We start from the raw sequence: 22,892 nt of genomic DNA, 5'->3' as shown, positions 1-22,892 counted from the left end.
GTAGCCGTCCGGCTCTACGACCTCTTCCACTTTTCCATATTGTCTTCCCTTGACTGCTTCTTTGGCTGTACTGTGTTTAGTTTTCCATGCGCTTTGACTTTTAGTACTGCCACCACTTTTGGAAGTTGAAGTGCGTTCAGCAGGTCCTTAATGGCTCCATGATGCTCCACAGTTGTTCCGCTTGCTGTGATGAAGTCCCAACTCTGCTGTTTCCTGTTGCATGATGCTGAAGCAATCATGGTCATCCGTCCGGAGCAAATTCAGATCCCTGCAGAAGGTATCATGCAGATTTTGATCAGACTTTTTATCTGAGGGTCCATATCTGTATCCCCCCTTGGGAGTGGGAGTAGAGTGGACGGGTTGAGGACTGTGCATCTGGAGATGGTGACATTGTCGGGCAGGAGTAGAGAGCACTGGAGGCGAAGATGCCTGGCGGTGGAGAGATGTTTTAGCTGGGTTTGGTTGAGGATTGCTGAGATGTCATGCAGAGCCAGGATTTCCAATGGTTTTTCCACTGATGTCAGTAGTCCTGTCCAGGAGGGCATGTGCTGCAACTGCTGCTCTCATGCGGGAGGAAGAGGCTCCCCTTGCAACTGGATCCAGGCAAGCTGAAAAGTAGTCTGAAAGTCTCCGCTTTCCCCCCTGAAGCTGCGTCAGGACTCCATTAGCAAGGCCTTCTTTTCTCATCAAGTAGAGACGGAATGGCTTCTCGTAGTCGGATAGGCCTAGTGCTGGCAGAGACTACAGAGCCTTTTAACTTCTTGAACGAACTGAAGGCCACATCTGTCTGGAAGAACGGGGTCACGCTGACGTATTCACACAGAGGCTGCATTAGGACGGAAGCATCAGGGATCCAGGCTCTGCAATTACGAAACTAGACCAAGGAAGGCCTGTAGCACCTTTTGAGTTGTTGGAGGAACCATCTTCTCTACTGTGGTCTTCCGGTCATCTGTCAGGTATTTCACCTGGTGAGCAATACAGTGTCTCTGGAACGAAACTCGCTTCAGACACCACTGGACTGTTCTTTGAGATCTTGCAGTGCTGCTCCGCCAGGTAGAGTAGGAGATACACGGAAATGGGCTTTATACGTGTCAAAGTCAATTGCACAAAGGAGTAGATCGTCCACGTATTGTAGCAGGGTTACTTCTGCATGTTCTGCGACCCTGTTGGTGAGGACTGTGGAGGGCTGTTCTGGGCCCACTGTGGCATCACTGTCCATGTGTGGTGTCCCCCCTGGTGCATTAAGGCAAACAGGAACTGGTCTTCCGGATGAAGGGGAACGCTGGAGAAAACATTAGCCAGGTTGTTCACTGTGAACACTTTTGCTGTGGCAGGCACATTTGAGAGCAGAGTGTGCGGATTCGGCATAATTTCAGTTTCAAACACCGTGGCGTCATTCACAGCTCTCAGGTCATATACCATTCTGAACTTGGCTGGCTCTCCTTTTACAGTCTTTTTCTTGACGGGGAAAGCAGAGGATTGCAAGGCGATGTCCAAGGAACAATGATTCCTATTTCCAGGTAGACCTTCAGTTGGTCAGAGGCAGCTTGACTCTAGGCCTGGCCTGGGCCTTACGAGGGTACGGGGTATCTAACTTGAGTGACACCCATACTGGGGCAACTTGAGGTTTTCTCACGTCCTGGGGTCCCTCATACCATAGACTTTCCGGTACTACGTCCAGTACCTCCTTGAGTAGGCCTCATCGGTTGCTTAAGGTTCTTGTAGGACCGCCAGCATGACTCTTCTTGGGTCAGGGATGAAGAAAGTGTCACTGCCCCATCTTCCTGGAACACTGTGGTTGCCTTCAGCTTCTGCAGTAGGTTCGCTCCCAGCAGGTTGAGTGAAGTTCCTTGACATCACAAACTGGGACAGGATAGATTGTCCTGGCTGAGTGCACACGCTCAGTGGCTTTGTAAGCTGAGAATGTCTGACTTGACCATCAATGCCCATGCGAGACACAGAGGATTCTGATAGGCAGGTGAGATCAGCGAGTTCCACAGGTGTCATCACACTTCCGGCTGCACCACGTTGGATCTGACAACGCCATCCATTTTAAGGGTAATTTGAGGTATTGGTCTTGCAGATGAAGTTTTACATGTCAGGAGCATAGTGTCTTGCGGACCTGGCTTGCTTGCCTCTGTCCCATGGATGGGGTACTTCACTGCTTTCTGCACTTCTTCCTTGACCTGTTTCTCTGGACCAACTCTTGGGTTGCATGGGTCCAGTCTCTTCGGGGGCGTGAGTGCTTTGCACTGGTTCTGGAAATGGCCAAACTCGCCACAAATGTAACACTTGACACTTCTTCTGTCTTTGTAGGGTAGTTTGCGCTTCCAGGTCAGTGGTCATCATGAGAGGGGCTGTCTTCTGCACCCCTGGTTGGGACTCAATCCCTTTGGCTACTGTGGACAACAGTATGATGGGTACTGTAGCGGCAGCGGGGTCCGGCCTGCTGGTTGAGGCTGCGGTGGTAAGATGGGGCCTGCAGGTGCATTCGTGGCAAGGCCCAGGGGTGCCATGAGACCGGCGGCTGCATCCAATCCAAGGTCTTGGGGCATTACAGGGGCTGTGGCTGCATCTGCCATCACTTCTTCCCCCTGCTCCGACATAGCTTCTCCCCTTTGCTAACCTTATTGAGGTCGGTGTCTCCTCTCTGGAGTCTGCAGCGGTTCTTCTGGTGTGTTGATCAGCACTTTGCAGTGTCTTCACCTCTGGCTCCCCTTCCGGCGTTCTCAGCAGCACGGCACCCGTTTCCTTCTTCGCGCTCTTTGTGGTGCTATAATAGCGGCAGTTTTGGCAACAATTAGCAATAAACAGTCTCCTAGGTGCACATGAACCATTTTGCTGGGTCAGTCCACTGCTATTGACCTGTTCTCAGGCCTAGCCACTATCAGTGGTTTCCTGATTGGCTGTCTCAGTCCATGCACAAAGACCTGTGCCAACATTTGCCTGTGTATCTGGTCTTGAATGGTGAAGCCCAAGTCTTGGAATACTTGCATTACTCTGCCATGAAACGTCTTTACAGACTCTGTCTTATCTTGGCTCTTGGTTTTGGCTTGTCCTGCCAATCTGCCTTTGGCCCACTCTGTGAGCTGTTATATTAGCTGTGGCCCTGACTCCCAAGCATGTACATCTAATTCTGCTGGAAGTTTGAATTGTTCCTTCATGATTGGCCAGAGTGCATCACCTGCTTCTATTTCCATTCATGGCCCAGAGATCATTCCAGGTGGCTGCATATGTTTGCTGCTTCTGCTACTTTCTTCGGTAAAATGGCATAGGATGCATCCCTGGGTCTGGAGGATTGCCACCTGACTTGAAATGCAGTGCACATAGTGTAATGGTGGTGCCTCTATCTGCCCCTGCATTCTTGGTGCCTGTGGGTTTCTTTTCCTAGTACTGGACAGCATGTATGATGTTCCCTCTTCATCTTCATCAGAGGAATAGTTGTGATAGCTTGTACTGGGGTCATACACTGACTGATTTTGGACTTAGAAGTTGCTGTGAGGATATCTCCCCCCTTGCTGAAGCTGTGATGGATTAGGCTTATAGTTTCATGTTGGTGTGAATGTAGGCAGCTCTGACTGGTGCTGAAGTTGTACATTATCAATACATGGTGATATCAAAGTTCATGTAAAACCTTAAGGGTTACAATATTGTTGACTGTGAAATGAGGTAACGGAGGATCTGTCAGTGAGCTCGTTCTGATATCATTCCTCCTCCCTCTGCGCCCAGGGCTGAGCTGTCTGCTACCTGATGTGTCTGGGGGGCTGCCCACCGCATTGTGTGTAGGGGGATTTTCACTTTCTTTCCCCGATATCACAACTGGCAATGGCTGGACTGTGCCAGGGGAATAGAAGGGAAACCTTGTGCTGTAAGCACCATATTGTTTGAATTGGGCGTTGGCCCAGCCGGCAACAAAGAGGAAAAAAGAGGAAGAAGAAGAGGGAGGGGTTGATGAGTGAGACAAATGAAGAGAGAGAGAGATAGAAAGGTGTGGTAAAGAGAAACAGGGAGAATCAGGGTGTGCAGAAGGAGGTGGAGAGAGGAGGAGGGATGGGTGTGGAGAAGGAAAAGAAGGAGGAGATAGCTGTGGTGGGGGAATGGAGAAGGAGGAGAGAGAGAGGGTGAGGAGAAGAGGGAGGAGAAGAGAGATAGAGAGGAGAATAGAGGAGTGGAGAGAGAAAAGTGTGGAGAAAAAGGAGAGCGGGAGAGAAGAATAAGGAGAAAAAGAGTGACAGAGAAAAAAAAAGTAGGGTAGAGGAGAACAACAAGAATAATAAAGAGGAGCAATTATGCCTTCTCCCTGTAGGGAGAGACGGGGCGTGCCACATACTGTACAAAAATAACTACCTATACCATGGATTCTGCTAAAAGCAGACTGCGCAGATTCTCCCGTCTCATACCCACAAAAATCACTTCCTGGTTTGCTCACATAACTTTCTGTACCACCTAAACAATGTAAGCTCTGCTGCCACTTCATACCATGTAATGGCATTCAGCAATCTAACATCAGCTAACTTCCCTTATTTTCCTTTCTACGTCATGCCACTCCGCAGCTTGAAGTCTGCCATTCTAATGAATTTCACGTACTTTATACCTTCCAAAAATCTTCACATACTTAACACCTTCGTGTTCTGCCACTATCTAGGGGCTGTTTGCTCATCAGGAAATAAAAGACTCTCCTGTTGCTTGGCCACTTTATTTCCCATTACAAAAAGAAAAATAAAAAACACAATAAAAAAGACACCTCAACGAGGTGCGTATATAAAAAAACACGAAAAATAAAAGAAAAAACACACTTTAAAAAAAATAGATGTAAGAAGTTGAGACCAGAATTAAAGAAAACCATCAGAAAAAACTCAAAATCTTTATACAAAAAGGAAGATATAAAAAAACTATTCCTTTTTAAACAGAAAAAAGGTACAGAGGCAGAGGAGAAAAACTTTGGAAAAATTTGGAGAAAAAACTAAATAATAACAAAAACTTTACTTTAATAAAAACTTAGAAGGAAAACCTTCAAATGGCTAAAAAGAAAACTATATATTTTCTCTCCTTCTCTCTGCGCTCAACGCACTCAGACACATACTTCCCCTTTTTATATGCTGCTGTATCCAATGTCACTAAAATCACGTATCTGAAAACACGTATGTCACATCAAAAAATGATAGGTACAATTTAATTTCAGCTAACATAGCCAGCATTGCAGCTGAAAACAGTCAGGAAAAAAAAACTAAACAAAAAAAACCAGATGTGACATTGTGATTTACAATGCATCTATCTTTGCTCGCAGCTGAAAAAGAGGAAGTTCAGGGGAAAGAGAAAAAAAACCAAAACTTTCTTTTACAATTGTGTCTCTTAAAGCGGCAATACTTGACACACAGAAATAGATAGACAATCCAGGAGATGCCCTTTTTAATTCTGTGACACGTGCAGGTTGCGCTGGGAACAGACTACTGCCAATCGCACTGGACGCACCTGCGCCCGGGCCGCCTGAGTGCCTGAGTGAGAAGCACAACAAGCGGGAAATCTACCACCCCGGTCCAGTCGTCCTAACTGGATCGCCGGCACTACGGGAATCTGCAGTAGCCCTCTAAGTTATCACTACCCGTGCCTGGAACATGGGACTACCTGCCCCAGGACTACTTGTCCTTCCTATGCACGGGAATCCTGCAATAACTTATCGAGCGATTTGACCTCCTGCGGTCTGCTACCCAGCCACCAAAAACAAAAGTCACTTTTTCCTTCCTCTCCCGGATTTTACTATTTCTATCACACTCCACGATCTTGTCTCTGATGGCCTTGGAATGCTCCTTTGTCTTTCCCATGTTGACCATGTATGAGTGCTGTTCACAAGTTTGGGGAGGGTCTTAAATTGTCAGAAAAGGCTGGAAAAAGAGTTAATTAATCCAAACATGTGAAGCTCATTGTTCTTTGTGCCTGAACTACTTCTTAATACTTTAGTGGAACCAAACAGAATTCTGGTGGGTTGAGGGGTTGAATAATAAATGACCCTCTGAAAAGACTTTTCACAATTTAAAAAAAAAAATAAACAAAGAAATAACATTCTTTTTTGCTGCAGTGCATTTCACACTTCCAGGCTGATCTACCGTCCAAATGTCACAATGCCAAGTTAATTCCAAATGTGTAAACCTGCTAAATCTGCAGGGGGTTGAATACTACTTGTAGGCACTGTACATAGCGCAGAGTCAAAATCATGTTAATTTCGGATGCATTTCTGGCCAAAGCCCTTTGTCGTAGTATATACCAGGAGTCAGGACACCACAGGAAATGCTACATGTAGGCTGCACTCCAAGTCATGTAACAGAATATATTATGGGACCTCGCATGCATGAAGTTAACATAAAAAACAATATAAATAAATGCAGTTTTATAAGTACACTGTCATGTGCAGCTCCACAGCTGGCAGCAGAGTGAAGAGAGAGCTGAAATCCTGCTCAGAGTAGACCAGCAGAACTGCAGCGAGGCTAGCATCAGGTGTCAGCAGAATGGTGAGACAAGCCGAGTAGAAACCAGAGAGTGGCATAGTACCAAGGGGAATTCCAAACACAGAGTCAGAGGAGTGCCAAAAGGTCAGTACCGGTCCATAGCAGGAGTATCAGAAGGAAAAGACAGAATCAGGTAAGAGCCAAAGCAGAGTCGAGTACCAGGGAATCCAAATACACAGGGACACACAGACTGGGGGTGGGAAGAGAGGAATGAACAGACACGGGCAAAGACAGCTAAACGCAGCAGGACAAATCAGGGTTTCACCAGAGCCAGCCAGCTACACATGCACTAGGCAGGAAATATAACTGACCATGCCTGCAGGATGCAGCACAGATTAATAGCAGACCCAACACCGGAACGAGGCAGAGAAAGTTAACCCCTGTCATGACAAGACCGGGAAGGAGAGACAAGACTGAAAACCCAGTCTGAATCATGACAGTACCCTCCTCTCAAGGGGGGGCCACCAGACTCCCAGGTTTCCCAGGATAACGAGCATGAATAGCCCAACCCAACCAATCAGCATGGACTGATCGCGCCGGGACCCAAGATCGATCCTCAGGGCCGTAACTACTCCAATGTACCAAGTACTGAAGAAAACTGTGAACAACCCAAGAATCGACAATCCATTCAGCTTCAGAGGCGGAGGGGGTAGAGACCCAGCAGAGGATGGTACAAATGACTTAAGAAGGGACTTATGTAACACATTGGTGATACGAAGAGATGGAGGTAGACGTAAACGAAAGCAACTGGAATGAAAACCTCAATGATCTCAAAACATGTTCTCTGGGGTCTCAGCTACCCTTGATAGATGATAACCTTTAGAAATTCTGACTCTGGGGGGGCGCTATACACTTAAACATCAGTGCTGTTAAAAAGCGGCACTGTGGTTTAAGCACCCTTAACTGCTGCCGTTAAAAGGCATATCGGCAATATTAAGGGGTTAATTGTTATGATCCTTAGTGGCTGAGGATCACAGAATGGACTAGCTAAGTTACTGAACATAGAACAAGCTCTAGGGAGGTGGTAACTGGACTGACCACAACCTGATCCTAACAAACACACTAAAGGTAGCCGGTGAACGTGCCTAAATTCCTGGACGTCTCGACGCAGCCTGAGAAACTTGCTACCCCTATAGAGAAAATAAGACCTCACTTGCCTCAGAGAAATGACCCCAAAGATATAGGAACCCCCAACAAATAATAACGGTGAGGTAAGGGGAAAATACAAAACATAGAAATGAAAACAGATTCAGCAAATGAGGCCCACTAATACTAGATAGCAGAAGACAGGCAGGGAACTGTGCGGTCAGTGAAAAACCCTATACAAAATATCCACGCTGAGAATTCAAGAACCCCCTCACCAACTAACGGTGTGAGGGGAGAAACTCAGCCCCCTAGAGCTACCAGCAAGCAAGGAAATCACATATTAGCAAGCTGGACAAGGACAAGTAAATAACCAAAAAACATATTGAACACTAAAAACAACAAAAGAACACCGGCGCTGTCCTAATCTACTGTACTGTGTGAGCTGCTGACACCCAAGCAGGTGGGATGTGCAAACCTGCCAAACTGAATGATCAACCAGAAATGTAAAAAAGAGACTGCCGCGCTCTAACACAGATAAATAAACGGATAACTGCGTAACTATGCCCACCTTGTCGTGCTTGTGTGCACACGTGTTGGCACAGTCCCAAAAGCTGAAGCGGCAGCACCGGATCGATGCGCCCGGAGTTCCTGGAGTGTCCGCTTGCTTTGCCTAGATCTGCAGGTGGGGAGCGTCCTCCCTGAACTCCTGGAGAATTGGCAAGTGCTGAACGACGGCGGTGTGCCTCGGCCGAAGGCGCCGCCGTGTGCGAGCGGGGTGTGCGGGGGGCGTGGTTGAGCGGTGACGTCACCTGTCCGTAGAAGACGGGCATGTACAGGGGCCAATGACCGACGCGTTTCGAGGGAGACGTCCCTCTTCCTCAAGGTTGTGGTCCCTGTACTAACGCTAACCCTTTATACCCTCCGCAATACTCTCTATTACTGGGCCTCATTCTTCCTAATGGGCTTACCAGCACCCTGCACTTACTACCAAACCGTGTATGTCACACAGAACCACCTAAAGTGGATTGCACCCGACCACTGGACCCTATATTGCACACATACATGAAACAACCCCCTATTGCCTAATTAAAATTAAAATTTATAATTTATTATTTATTAATCCCCAAGAGAAATAAGTAAAAAATACGTATATAAATATATGTTAAATAAAATAAAATGTTTTATTCAAATGGCTAAAAAAGACCCCACCTCCCCTTATAAAAAATTTTTTATCCTGAAACATCTTACACACAAACAGAGCTGAACTTAAAAGGGATTATCAGTGTGCAGTATATAATTGCATTAATAAAAACGTGCCCCCCATGTATAAAAATCCCCCTCAGCCATCACATATTGGAATGGTAGTGCCTATTTCTAATATATTAAAGGGCATACAGTTCAATTTCATAATTAAGTCCCTTCGGGGCCAGACTATTGAGTGTAAAGATCCAATTGGACTCAACCCTAGACATGCTCCTCAGATAGTCCCCCCCTCTGGGGTTTTTTTGTACGATCTGGATGCCACAAAAAGATGTTCCATTGCACATCCGTCCATGTTTATCTGCATAATGGCGTGACAGGGGGTGGCCACCAAACCCCTTATTGATATTATCCAAATGCTCCTTTATTCTGTCTTTCAATCTCCTTTTTGTGCGGCCTACATATACTTTATCGCAGGGGCATCTAATTATATAGATGACCCCCGTTGAATGACAGGAAATATTATCCTTGATGTTGAACATTTCGGTCCTATCTGTATTCCAAAAACTTGTTTGAACCGACTTTTTGCATTTTACCCGTGTACAACAGGAGCAAGTTCCACACGTGGTAAATCCCCCCGTAGGGTTCGGCCATATTGTACTTGTTGGTTTGGTATGTCCATGAATCATTCCCATCCTGGCTGTTGGAGCTATCATATTTCCAATATTCTTAGCCTTTTTAAAGACAAATCTTGGTTTGTCAGGAATAAGTTCTCCAACAACCTTATCATTTTTCAAAATAGGCCAATGTTTATGAATTATATTAATGAATCTCTTCCGGTTCGCATGGTATTGGGTAATGAATGGTATTTTCCCAATTTCATGTGTTATGCTCAAGAGTTGTGGTCTTATTTTGGTTGCATGAACCAGATTCCCTCTTGGGACAGTCCTGACCTCTTGCCTAATCTTTTCCAAGGATGTCTCACAGTACCCTTTTTCTACAAACTGTTTCTTTAAATAGTTGGATTCTTCATCATAATCCCCAACTTTTGTACAATTCCGTCTTATGCGTGTAAACTGGCTTTTTGGAATGTTTGAAAGCCATGACGGAAGGTGGCAACTATCTGTATGGATGTAACTATTGCAATCAACTTCCTTGTGATAACATTTGGTAAGTATGGTATTATTTTCAATAAAAATATTTAAATCCAAAAAGTTTACATTTGATGTACTTATAGTGGGCGTAAATTCCAAACCATACACATTATCATTTAATCCCTGGAGGAAGGTGCTGAGGTCGGACTGTGTCCCTTCCCATATAAATACCACATCATCAATAAAGCGTCGCCACAAGACAAGGCCTTCCCTTAAATGGCCATTCAAATAAATATAAGACTCCTCCCACTTCCCTACATAAAGATTTGCATAACTGGGGGCAAATTTTGTACCCATGGCTGTGCCCCATGTTTGTAAATAAAACTGTTTACAATAGATAAAATAATTGTGTTGGAGAATAAATTTCATACTCTCCACAATGTATGCGATCTGAGTAGGGCTGTAAGAGTGTAGTTGTTCTAAAAAATATTCGGCTGATGAACAACCCTTCTCTTGATTGATGACCGTATAAAGAGATTTAATATCCAATGTGCCAAGTATGTAATTCCTCCCCCAACTTATATTTTCTAAAACTCGTATTGTATCCCCTGTATCTTTTAAGTAGGCTGGAAGAAGAGTGACACATTTCTGCAGGTGTATATCCACGTATTCTGATAAATTAGCTGTCAGGCAGTTAACGCCTGATATGATCGGTCTTCCTGGAGGGCATGTGGAGTTCTTGTGCAATTTCGGGATGTGGTAAAACACTGCCACACTTGGTGTTTTATTGTTAATAAATTGAAACTCCTTTTTATTTAAAATGCCCATAGACTTGCCTTTCATGGCTAAAAGATTCAACTTTTTTACATATTGCACAGTGGGATCACCTAAGAGCTTCTTGTACGTAACAGTATCATCTAAGAGCCTCAATGCTTCCTTATGGTACATACTGCGATCCATAATAACTATGCCTCCCCCTTTATCGGCACCCCGGACCACAATATCATTATTGTCCTGGAGATTGATTAAGGCATTTCTTACCTCTCTAGTGAGGTTGCTTGGGGCATACCTGGGGTTTACTTTTTTTAAATTTCTAATATCAGAAGTTACTGATGTTTCAAAGGCGTGGAAAGCATTTGAATATTCACTCAAAGGATTAAAAGCTGAGGGGTTAGCTAACGAAGTGTGTATATATTCCTTGGGACTAGGATTTTGTATATTTACACCTGCCTGTTCTTTTTTAAAAAAATATTTTTTAATAGCTAGGCTGCGAAGAAACTTTTTCATGCAGACATACAACATGAAGGGGTTTGATTTAGATGTAGGGGCAAATTTTAGACCTTTTTGTAGGAGAGATTCCTCTTCCTTGGTTAGGATATGGGAGCTTAAATTAAAAATTTTTTGCCCGGAGGTTTCTTTATTTATTTTCGTTTTGGTGAGTTTCCTCCCTGCTCTCTTGCCCCGTTTGTTTTTGCGCTTCTTACCTGGAAAAAATTTTGATATGTCTTTGAGGTATGTCCCTTCTTAGAGCCTTGCATTCCTTTGTTAGGAATCCTATGGGACTGAGTTTTCTTATTATTAAAATTCCTATTAAGGATACTGCTGACACCCAAACTTTTTCCTACTGATCGTTTTCCTATCAAGCCCTGTTTGTTGAATCCACTTATACCCTCTACCTGAGAGAGTGGTCTTAGAGTGGTACTGGACTGATTGCTACCATTCGATGTACCCGGGACCTCAATGGATGGTGAAAGTCCCGAATACCTGTTCCCCATAGGAATGTTAGCTACTATGGGGGTACAAACTTCAGGGGATTCAGCTCTGATATCCGTCACATTAAAGGCCTCAATGCATGGACCTGGAGTTTCACCCAGTATACAAGGATTACGACCGATTGACATGGGGGTGTACTGTGTAGAGTTCGAATTCGTGTAAGTTGAAAACACTACTGATACGTCAAGCGGGGTTTGGGGTGGTGTGCCTTCATATTCATCTAGGACTACGAATTGCGTATCTCTACCCAATTGGTCCATAGTCCGTTCATTAGGTACATTGCTGGATCCTGTGGGGTTTAAATTTTCTTCCACCACTATCTCATCTCTTGCAAATTTTCTCATCTTCTTGTATCTAATTTCTTTTTCTTTTTCTTGTAATCTGTTAGTGATACTTTCTGCCAGTTCATGAATTTCTTCCAAATGGTCAAATTCCTTTAATTGCTCAAATAGATTAATAATATTGTTACTAGTTTTCTGTAAATTAATTTTCCTTTTGTCAATAATGAACTGTACAGCCCTTTTAGAAAACTGGAGGAACATACTGTCCCATTCATTCTGTATAGAAGGCTCCCCAAAGTCCCCTGCTAACGATTTGTGAATCATTAACCCTTTTGGGACTTTATTAGCTGCCATGTACCTCTCTAGAGAGGCTATCTCCCAAAGGTCCCTCATTTCAATGTACAAATGTTTTTCCAAACTTCTGAGAATATCTTTGGCTTTAATACATTCAGTATCTGCACACTGATAATGTAAACTCTGGTTTCTTATGAGCTTTAAACGATAATCCCTATCTTTCCATAAACAAGAAATAGCCATAAGGACGCTGCCTGAGTGTGTGGCACACCCACAAAGCTAAAAACAACAAAAGAACACCGGCGCTGTCCTAATCTACTGTACTGTGTGAGCTGCTGACACCCAAGCAGGTGGGATGTGCAAACCTGCCAAACTGAATGATCAACCAGAAATGTAAAAAAGAGACTGCCGCGCTCTAACACAGATAAATAAACGGATAACTGCGTAACTATGCCCACCTTGTCGTGCTTGTGTGCACACGTGTTGGCACAGTCCCAAAAGCTGAACTCCGGGCGCATCGATCCGGTGCTGCCGCTTCAGCTTACATATTGAACACTGATGAGCAAAAAATAACCAAACGGAAAACTTAGCTTCTCTTGGAGAGACTGATAGCGAAGGAATTCAGGAGAGATCAAAATAGCACTGAATACATCGACAGCAGGCAAACACTGAAAGTCCAGGTGAGCTAAATAGGAAACCAGCTAACAGATAACGAGACAGCTGATCCAGCCTCAGACCTGCAGAATGACACAAAGAGCCACCAGAGGGAGCCCAAAGACAGCACTCACACAGTACCACTTGTGACCACAAGAGGGAGCCCAAAAACAGAGTTCACAACAGTACCCCCCCCTTGAGGAGGGGTCACCGAACCCTCATCAAAACCCCCAGGGCGATCAGGATGAGCCACATGGAAGGCATGAACCAAATCGGCCACATGAACTTCAGAGGCGACAACCCAGGAATTATCCTCCTGACCATAGCCCTTCCACTTAACCAAATACTGAAGCCTCCGTCTAGAAATATGAGAATCCAAGATCTTCTCCACCACGTACTCCAATTCGCCCTCAACCAGCACCGGGGCAGGGGGCTCAACAGAAGGAACCACAGGCACCACATACCTCCGCAACAAAGACCTATGGAACACGTTATGAATGGCAAACGACGCTGGGAGGTCCAAACGAAATGACACCGGGTTAAGGATTTCCAAAATCTTATAAGGACCGATGAAGCGAGGCTTGAATTTAGGAGAGGAGACCTTCATAGGAACATACAGAGAAGACAGCCATACCAAATCCCCAACACGAAGTCGGGGACCCACACCGCGACGGCGGTTGGCAAAGCACTGAGCCTTCTCCTGTGACAACTTCAAATTGTCCACCACATGGTTCCAAATCTGCTGCAACCTATCCACCACAGAATCCACCCCAGGACAGTCAGAAGGCTCAACCTGACCCGAGGAAAAACGAGGATGAAAACCAGAATTGCAGAAAAACGGCGAAACCAAAGTAGCAGAACTAGCCCGATTATTAAGGGCAAACTCGGCCAATGGCAAAAAAGTCACCCAATCATCCTGATCAGCAGAAACAAAACATCTTAAATAAGTTTCCAACGTCTGATTAGTTAGCTCGGTTTGGCCATTCGTCTGAGGATGGAAGGCCAACGAAAAAGACAAATCAATGCCCATCTTAGCACAAAAGATCCGCCAAAATCTGGACACAAACTGGAATCCTCTGTCAGACACAATATTTTCAGGGATGCCGTGCAAGCGAACCACATTCTGAAAAAATAGAGGAACCAAATCGGAGGAGGAAGGCAACTTAGGCAAGGGCACCAAATGGACCATTTTGGAAAAACGATCACACACCACCCAGATGACAGACATTCTCTGAGAGACTGGAAGATCCGAAATAAAATCCATGGAAATGTGCGTCCAAGGCCTCTTCGGGACAGGCAAAGGCAAAAGCAAACCGCTGCCACGAGAACAGCAAGGCTTAGCCCGAGCACAAATCCCACAGGACTGCACAAAGGAACGCACATCCCGCGACAAGGAAGGCCACCAGAAGGACCTAGCCACCAAATCTCTGGTACCAAAAATCCCAGGATGGCCTGCCAACACCGAAGAATGAACCTCGGAAATAACTCTGCTGGTCCATCTATCTGGGACAAACAGTCTCTCTGGTGGGCAACGGTCAGGTCTATCCGCCTGAAATTTCTGCAGCACTCGTCGCAAATCTGGGGAAATGGCAGACAAAATCACTCCCTCTCTGAGGATACCTGCCGGCTCTGAAACTCCCGGAGAGTCAGGCACAAAACTCCTAGAAAGAGCATCAGCCTTCACGTTCTTCGAACCAGGCAGGTACGAGACCACGAAATCGAAACGGGAGAAAAACAACGACCAATGAGCCTGTCTAGGATTCAGCCGCTTGGCAGACTCGAGATAAATCAGATTTTTGTGATCAGTCAAGACCACCACACAATGCTTAGCTCCCTTGAGCCAATGTCGCCACTCCTCAAATGCCCACTTCATAGCCAACAACTCCCGATTACCAACATCATAATTCCGCTTGGCAGACGAGAACTTTCTTGAAAAGAAAGCACAAGGTTTCATCACAGAGCAATCAGAGCTTCTCTGCGGCAAAACAGCCCCTGCTCCAATCTCAGAAGCATCAACCTCGACCTGAAAAGGAAGAGAGACATCAGGCTGACACAAAACTGGAGCCGAAGAAAACCGGTGCTTCAGCTCCCGAAAGGCTTCCACGGCCGCAGGAGACCAATTAGTCACATCAGAACCCTTCTTGGTCAAATCCGTCAAGGGTTCAACCACGCCAGAAAAATTAGCACTGAAGCGACGGTAAAAATTAGCAAAACCCAAGAACTTCTGAAGACTCTTAACAGATGTAGGCTGAGTCCAGTCATGAATAGCCTGGACCTTGACTGGGTCCATCTCAATAGTAGAAGGAGAAAAAATAAAACCCAAAAAGGAAACCTTCTGTACTCCGAAGAGACATTTTGAGCCCTTCACAAATAAGGCATTAGCACGCAGGACCTGAAATACCATCCTGACCTGCTTCACATGGGACTCCCAGTCTTCAGAAAAGACCAAAATGTCATCCAGATACACAATCATAAATTTATCCAGATATTCTCGGAAGATGTCATGCATGAAGGACTGGAACACAGAAGGAGCATTACAGAGTCCAAAAGGCATCACCAAGTACTCAAAATGGCCTTCGGGCATATTAAATGCTGTTTTCCATTCATCCCCCTGCTTAATACGCACAAGGTTATACGCACCACGAAGATCTATCTTGGTGAACCAACTGGACCCCTTAATCCGAGCAAAGAGATCAGATAATAATGGCAAAGGATACTAAAATTTGACCGTGATTTTATTTAGAAGACGATAATCTATAGAAGGTCTCAGAGAACCATCCTTTTTGGCCACAAAAAAGAATCCTGCACCAAGAGGGGAGGAGGACGGGCGAATATGTCCCTTCTCTAAAGACTCCTTTATATAACTCTGCATCGCGGCATGTTCTGGTACAGACAAATTAAAAAGTCGTCCCTTAGGGAACTTACTACCAGGAATCAAATTTATAGCACAATCACAATCCCTGTGAGGAGGCAGGGCACCGGATCTGGGCTCATCAAATACATCCTGGTAGTCTGACAAAAACTCAGGGACCTCAGAAGGAGTGGAAGAAGCAATTGACACCAAAGGAGCATCACCATGAATCCCCTGGCAACCCCAACTTGAAACAGACATAGATTTCCAATCCAGAACTGGATTATGGGCCTGCAGCCATGGCAGACCCAAAACGACAACATCATGCAAATTATGCAGCACAAGAAAGCGAATCACCTCCTGATGTACAGGAGTCATGCACATGGTCACTTGAGTCCAATACTGAGGCTTATTCTCAGCCAATGGTGTAGCATCAATTCCCCTCAGTGGAATAGGGAATTCCAAAGGCTCCAGAACAAAACCACAGCGCCTGGCAAACGACAAATCCATCAGGTTCAGGGCAGCACCTGAATCCACAAAAGCCATAACCGAGTAGGATGACAAAGAACAAATTAAAGTAACAGACAAAATTAATTTAGGCTGTATAGTACCAATGGTGACAGATTTAGCGATTTTTTTTACGCGCTTAGAGCATGCTGAGATAACATGAGTTGAATCACCACAGTAAAAGCACAACCCATTTTGACGTCTTTGATTTTTCCGCTCAATTCTGGTCAGAATTCGGTCACATTGCATAGACTCAGGTCTCTGTTCAGAAAACACCGCCAGATGGTGCGCAGATTTGCGCTCCCGCAAACGCCGATCAATCTGAATGGCCAAAGCCATTGAGTCATTCAGACTTGCAGGCGTGGGGAACCCCACCATAACATTCTTAATGGCTTCAGAAAGACCTTCTCTGAAATTTGCAGCCAGGGCACACTCATTCCATTGAGTAAGCACCGACCATTTCCGAAATTTTTGACAATACACCTCAGCTTCATCCTGGCCCTGAGAGAGAGCCAGCAAGGCCTTTTCTGCCTGGTTCTCAGGATTAGGTTCCTCATAAAGCAATCCAAGCGCCAGAAAAAACGCATCCACATTCAGCAATGCAGGATCTCCTGGCGCCAGGGAGAAAGCCCAATCTTGAGGGTCGCCACGTAACAGGGAGATAACAATTCTAACTTGCTGAGCGGAATCACCAGAGGAACGAGGTCTCAAAGAAAGAAATAATTTACAATTATTCTTAAAATTCAGAAACCTAGATCTATCTCCAGAAAACAACTCAGGAATAGGTACTTTTGGCTCAGACATAGGACTGTGAACAACAAAATCCTGAATGCTTTGCACCCTTGCAGCAAGATGATCCACACTAGAAGTTAGACTCTGAATATCCATGTCTGCAGCTGAACTCAAAGCCACCCAGAGATTAAGGGGATGAGAGAAGCTGGACAGACTGCAGCAAAGGGAGAGGAAAAAAAAAATTGTACTCAGGACTTCTCTTATCCCACTTCTGCGATGCATTAAACACATTTTGGCCTGCTGTACTGTTATGATCCTTAGTGGCTGAGGATCACAGAATGGACTAGCTAAGTTACTGAACATAGAACAAGCTCTAGGGAGGTGGTAACTGGACTAACCGCAACCTGATCCTAACAAACACACTAAAGGTAGCCGGTGAACGTGTCTAAATTCCTGGACGTCTCGACGCAGCCTGAGAAACTTGCTACCCCTATAGAGAAAATAAGACCTCACTTGCCTCAGAGAAATGACCCCAAAGATATAGGAAGCCCCCAACAAATAATAACAGTGAGGTAAGGGGAAAATACAAAATGTAGAAATGAAAACAGATTCAGCAAATGAGGCCCACTAATACTAGATAGCAGAAGACAGGCAGGGAACTGTGCGGTCAGTAAAAAACCCTATACAAAATATCCACGCTGAGAATTCAAGAACCCCCACACCAACTAACGGTGTGAGGGGAGAAACTCAGCCCCCTAGAGCTACCAGCAAGCAAGGAAATCACATATTAGCAAGCTGGACAAGGACAAGTAAATAACCAAAAAACATATTGAACACTGATGAGCAAAAAATAACCAAACAGAAAACTTAGCTTCTCTTGGAGAGACTGATAGTGAAGGAATTCAGGAGAGATCAAAATAGCACTGAATACATCGACAGCAGGCAAACACTGAAAGTCCAGGTGAGCTAAATAGGAAACCAGCTAACAGATAACGAGACAGCTGATCCAGCCTCAGACCTGCAGAATGACACAAAGAGCCACCAGAGGGAGCCCAAAGACAGCACTCACACAGTACCACTTGTGACCACAAGAGGGAGCCCAAAAACAGAGTTCACAACAGTTAATGTCCTGTTGTTAGGTATGAGGATATCAAAGGGCCAAGTCTGTAATGTCTAGAGATCAGAAAGTCTGTAGTAAGAGTGAATAGTCCACTGTGTCAAAGGCAGATGCCAGGTCCAGGAGAGGGAGGAGGACAAACTCACGTCACTTTCATTTGGCAGTTTGTAGGTTGTTGGTGACTTTAGTCAGGGCAGTTTCAGTGGAATGGTGTAGTCTGAAGCAGGATTATAAGCGTTCAAACAGGGAGCAAGAGAGGTAGTAGGACAGTTCAAAATGGATGTGTTGTTCCACTAGTTTTGAGGCATAGGGGAGAAATGATATGGGGTGATAGACAGACACAGAGGATGGGTCATGGTTGAGCTTTTTTGAGGATGGGTGTGATAGAGGTATGTTTCAATCAGGAGGGAAGACACCAGTTGTTAGTGACATGTTGAAGAGGTGGGTTAGGCTTGTGATGAAGACTGTGGTTAAGTTTGGAATGAGATGGGACTTATTGTATCAAGTTCACAGGTGGTGAGGCAAAGTCTTCAGCTGAGATGAGTGGAGAGGGAGGGGGAGCTGGTGGATGCAGGAGAGAATTGAAAGTACTGAGTAGATGTTAATGGTTATGATATGGGTATGATCAGAAGTCAGTTTAATTTGCTGCAGTGAGCAAATGTGCAGCATTTTTACAACATCTGCTACTGGATGGGCTACTCCACTCCCTTTCCTTGGCATCTGTACAGCAGTACGCTTTGTAAATTAGGGTCAGAAAGATCATGTGCTCCAGTAGATAGCAAGTGCTGCATCAATTTGCCTTTGCTTCTCTTCCTCCATCTCAGCATCACATACAGTACAGTCCTCAGTGGAGGCACCCCAATTACCTTTGTTTTCCCCAACATCACAACTCTCCAACCTCCCAACTGACTTTTGGGAACCCCAGATGACTGAGTCTGCAGATCTCTTCACACATTGTATGCTATGGGCATCAGAAGTGTACTCTAAAGATTCACCGAGTCAAGAGAAGGGAATCATCTGCACCGATGGCCAAATTTTTACTCACTTTGATCCATTGCCATATGAAGTTTGGTCCGAGCATAAACCAAACCCTTATCAAGAAACGTTAACCACGTTGGATGAAGGTGATCTATTTGTCACGAGACTTAACTTGAAGCGCCTGTGGACTGCACTGTGCTGTCAAGGCAGGAATACGAGGAGGATGAATCTCAGGGCAAGGAGTGGGAGAGCAGAAAGGATGATGATGAGGTAGTAGATTACAGTTGGTGAAAACCAGAGGAATGCAGTGTAGCTCAGCGGAGGAGGAGGATGAAGATGAGGAGGTTTCATAGACACAGAGTTATGCAACCACGACAACCAATGCATCCTGAGGCCTAACTTTGGCAGTGGACGCCAGCATTCGCGGTTCTGCACTTGCCTATCTTGGGTCTTTTTTTCAGACCAACAAAAATCTAAAAAATTACATTATCTGTCAACTTTTTAAAAAACGACCTAGTAGAGTAAAAAAAATGAAATAATTTCAGTACCACATGCATGAACTGGCACATGCATGATCAACATGTGTTAATCTGGGAATGTCACTGTGCTAAAATGCAGATTAGCGGGCCTCACCAACCACCATCAACCGCATCTTCTGATTCTTCCTCCTACCTCACTGTGGCAAGTGTTGTCACACAAGTCTCCGGCCTAAGAACCTCCACTTGTTTACCAATTACAGTTGGGGTGACTGAGAGCCTGTCAGCTGATACAGAATTGGACATCCCTGCTGTTTTTGACCGATCTTACATACCAAGCACACTGCATCTTTCTCAATCCACTGCAATATCTCTGCTTGCACCTCTCTCACAGTCCAGCAGCTTGTCATGTTCACCCTACTCCACCCTGTGTCAACACAGCAGCAAACCCTTGTTTGTGCAGTTGTGCTCATGTAAAAGATTATTTCCTCCTACACATGGCCAAGCTAACAGCTTGAACTTCATCATCTTCAATCTACTAATAATAATAACCTTTATTTATATATAGAAAACACATTGTGCATAGCTTTACAAGTCAGCAATTCATATAAAACAGTCCAAAGTCACCAAGTTTCAGATAATCAAACAAAGCAAAAATAATGACAATCCTGCTTTTCAGAGATTACAATCTACAATAAGGTGGGGGTGACACAAATTACATGTGCTTATTTACAATGATGGTATAATCATCTTGAAGAAATGGGGGGTAGATGAAGGCTGCATCAGCCTTTTAGGTATGGTTGAGTTTGATGGCGAATTATGTTCAGAGAAGTAGACAATAAGCTCTCTCTCTCTCTCTCTCTCTCTCTCTCTATATATATATATATATATATATATATATATATATATATATATATATATATGGACTTTGATTAGGGTACGTGATAGGCCGCCCTAAACAAATGTGTTTTTAGGGTGTACCTAAAAATGTCTAGGTTGTGGTTATACTCCTAATTTCATGGGGTACAAAGGGTAAGGGGTGAGTCATCTAGGTAGGAGATTGAACTGAGATGTAGAAAGTCCAGATCAAATGTGTTACGATCTTTGTGTCTCAGAGTTGGAATGTTGTGAGAGGCCACGAAAATTGGCTAGAGATAGAAGCTGGAATGCAGTTGGGGAGGTGGAGCTGTTGAAGTCTCCCAAGATAAGGGTTGCCACATGAAGTGTGGCTGCAATGCATAAAAGTGGTCAAGGAAGTGGGTGGGTGAGCGAGCCTGGGGGCCGTTATATGACTGCTACTCTGAGGGGGAGGGGATAGAAGACTTTGATGGTGTGAATCTCAAAAGAAGAATGGCGTCCAATTGGCCTGTATTTATTTATTGGGTTAAAAACAGGATTGTTGTTGGCAGCGAGATGTCTAGGGTTATTTACACATATTCCATGTGTTCTAATCTGGACGTGGATAAGGGTACCGTCACACAGTGCCATTTTCATCGCTACGACGGCACGATTCGTGACGTTGCAGCGTCGTATGATTATCGCTCCAGCGTCGTAGACTGCGGTCACACGTTGCAATACACGGCGCTGGAGCGATAATTTCATGACGTATTTGCGATGTAGAAGCCGTTGGTTACTGTGCGCACATCGTATACAACCTGTGTCACACGATGCAATCATGCCGCCACAGCGGGACACTAGACGACGAAAGAAAGTTTCAAACGATCTGCTATGACGTACGATTCTCAGCGGGGATGCAGATCGCAGTAGCGTGTCAGACACAACGATATCATAATGATATCGCTAGAACGTCACGAATTGTGCCTTCGTAGCGATGAAAATGGCACTGTGTGACGGTACCCTAAGCCGTACGCTCGCTATTACTTTTCTAAGAACTAATTATTGTGAACAGCTTGCTGCCTCCTAGGAAGATTTTTCGCCCAATCGTGTCATAGTCTGGACAATAGGGGCCAGCTGAGAGCTATTTGCTACAAACATCACAGTGCTTATTTCTGTATGACTCATGGCCTATGAGCTCTGTGATCAGTGCATGGCCACTCCAATCTGTTGGCCATGGAAATGCAGCTTCTCCATCTTTTGGATACAGACAGTTTCCGAAAGCTGATGTCCATTGCAGATCCCCCAGTACCAGTTGCCCAGTCACCAATTCTTCTCTAACAAAGTTATGCCTGCGCTACAGCAACACGTCGCAGACAACATCACCACTTCCTGTAAAAACTAAATGTCTCCCGGGGTGCATTTCAACAATGACACCTGGACAAGCAAGCATGGACAGGGGAGTTACATCTTGATGACTGGGCACTGGGTGACTCTGGTAGCTGTGGGGGAAGTGGGGGAAGGGGCTGCTCCACAAGTCTTTCAATCTCCAAGGCTTGCAGGGCGCTTGGGGATGGAGAAAAAAAACACTACACACCATACGATGGATAACTAAACTAATAGACATCAGGGTTTGGAGAACAAAACTACTAAACAGCTATGATTGCAGAACTAAACAAATTAACACCAGAACATGGAGAACTAAACTAATAGACAACAGGGATTGGAGAACTAAACTACTACACAGTTTGGGCTGGAGAACTAAACTAGTACACACTAGGGGATGGAAAACTAAAGTAGTAGACACTAAGGTGTCACTAGACACCAAATCTTGGAATCACCGGGGCTGGCGGAACAAACCTCTGTATGTAACAGTTCATGCAGTGCTTCTGCCTCCACCTTCTCTATGGCCTCCACCTGCACCCTCAACCTCTGCCTTAACTAAACACTAGTGTTGAGCATTCCGATACCGCAAGTATCGGGTATCGACCGATACTTGCGGGTATCGGAATTCCTATACCGAGATCCGATACTTTTGTGGTATCGGGAATCGGTATCGGGATTCATATCAATGTGTAAAATAAAGAATTAAAATAAAAAATAGGGATATACTCACCTCTCCGGCGGCTCCTGGACTTTACCGCCGTAACCGGGAGCCGTTGTACCTAAGAATGCGCGCTTGAAGGGCGTCACTGCTTTGTGATCAGAAGCTGCGGACGTCTTCTAAGGTATTTCAGGCGCTTGAAAGACCTTAGGTGACGTCACTGCTTTGTGATTGGTCGCGTAGCGGTCACGCGACCACTACGGACCAATCAGAGTGCAGTGACCTCATCTAAGGCCCTTCAAGTGCGCATTCTTAGGTACAACGGCTCCCGGTTACGGCGGTAAAGTCCAGGCTGCGTTGGAGGGTGAGTATATCCCTATTTTTTATTTTAATTCTTTCTTTTACACATTGATATAGATCCCAGGGCCTGAAGGAGAGTTTCCTCTCCTTCAGACCCTGGGAAGCATA

The sequence above is a fragment of the Ranitomeya variabilis genome, chromosome 6, assembly GCF_051348905.1.
Source record: "Ranitomeya variabilis isolate aRanVar5 chromosome 6, aRanVar5.hap1, whole genome shotgun sequence".
In the NCBI taxonomy this organism is placed as follows: domain Eukaryota; kingdom Metazoa; phylum Chordata; class Amphibia; order Anura; family Dendrobatidae; genus Ranitomeya; species Ranitomeya variabilis.
The sequence above is the reverse complement of the archived record's forward strand: the minus strand, read 5'-3'. Positions refer to the sequence as shown.